The sequence below is a fragment of the Macrobrachium nipponense genome, chromosome 18 (genome assembly GCF_015104395.2).
Source record: "Macrobrachium nipponense isolate FS-2020 chromosome 18, ASM1510439v2, whole genome shotgun sequence".
Classification (NCBI taxonomy): Eukaryota; Metazoa; Arthropoda; class Malacostraca; order Decapoda; family Palaemonidae; genus Macrobrachium; species Macrobrachium nipponense.
This window is the reverse complement of record NC_087211.1, coordinates 75,807,530-75,809,277: the sequence shown is the minus strand read 5'-3', so window position 1 is coordinate 75,809,277 and position 1,748 is coordinate 75,807,530.

Here is a 1,748-nt window from a genome sequence, read left to right as displayed (position 1 = left end):
ACAGAACTTTAAACTTCCACTGGAAGTGGCCTTTTAGCTTCCGTCGTTTTCGTGGTTTGCCGGAAATTAAATGTTACTTTTTTACTGAAAACTACTTTTTTTTATTGTAATTGTGTAATTGTCTGGTAGCAAAAAAAAAAAAAACAAAAAAACAATATATATACATACATACACACTATTTTATTTCAGTGTTTCTCAAAGCTAGCGGTCTATGAAGAGCAAACTCACACACATTAAAACTTATGGCTATAACAAATAACACATATATACTCACCTCATATTGAGACACGAAAATGGTATCGGCTTCGTGAATTCCTCTCTCGTCTCTCTTCTCTCTCTCTTCGTGAAATCTCTCTCTCTCTCTCTCGTCTCATATATATATATATATATTTATATATATATATATATATATATATGAACACCATTTAAACCAAGGTCATCTTTGCTAGAATCCTGTGACATGCCCAAACCAAACCGGCTTCCTTTCCACTAGGAAACTCTGTCTGTCTCCAAACAAACCTTCCCTCCTCCACCTTCTACTCTCTCTCTCTCTCTCTCTCTCTCTCTCTCTCTCTCTCTCTCTCTCTCGGGCGGCAGGCAGCAGGGCAAAGCTTCCTATGACTCACCGTCGCCTCCTTACCAAACTAACTATAATGCCGGATCACGTCTCCTTTCCTCTTCGCCTGTCGTCTTCAAATAGGCCAAAGCGACGTTTCAGGATTCAGAATTCGTTCTCCTTCGTCTTGGGAGATCTTGCTGAAGTATGCAGCCTCTCAGTCCTGTGCTTCTATTAGATTAATATAACGTTTTATACTAAAAACATCAGTTTCAGAAAGGAATTTTTGCTCGACTCCCAAAGTCCAATTACGCACTCTTCACGTACACGCAGGGAGGGAGCAGCGCCACATGTTCACGATAATCCATCAGACGATTGATCGACTTGATATAAATGTCAAAACCTGTCTGTTACAACATTAAATATTCGTCGCCTTGCTTAGAATTCACAGACACATATCTCTAGATAGACCGTTCACCGAATTACTTTGTTTCTTCGTATTGTGTCCACTCTGTATCTGTATGTTCCCGATGACCTTAGTAGTCGTATTGCACGTTTATACCAGAACAGTCTGTCACGCCCCGAGAGAGGATTGAGATTCTTCGGCACAAAGCTGCGCTTTGTGAAAAGATTCAGAAATCCAGGTCACAAGACAAACGGCCTAGATCAAAGCTGTTGCTGCTTCGATCCCATCATACAGCATATTGCAATAGGTGGAGTTGAAGACTATACATTCATATATACATAGGCCTACATGCTATATATATATATATATATATATATATATTATATATATATATATATATATATATTATTTCTAATCTTACGATAGGAGAGAGAATTATCGGACTATCTCCTCTCAAATCCGTGGATATTAATTTGACTATAGCAGGAACATCAGTACAAACAGACAAACAAGACTGCATATAAAATCTGTCGCCTAGCTAGGCGACAAGTGGATAATAATAATAATAATAATAATAATAATAATAATAATAATAATAATAATATTACGCACGTTCGTGTTAGTGAGTAGTCATGGGAAGGAAATCACTTGGGTCAAGTCGTTCAGGAAAGACGAAGATAATGATTGGAGGAAGGAAAGCTGGCCCAGGGGTCGAAGACACTTACATGTACAGACAGGTTTTGATGAACACCGTAACTTGTGCTCACACCATGATCGATCATGCGT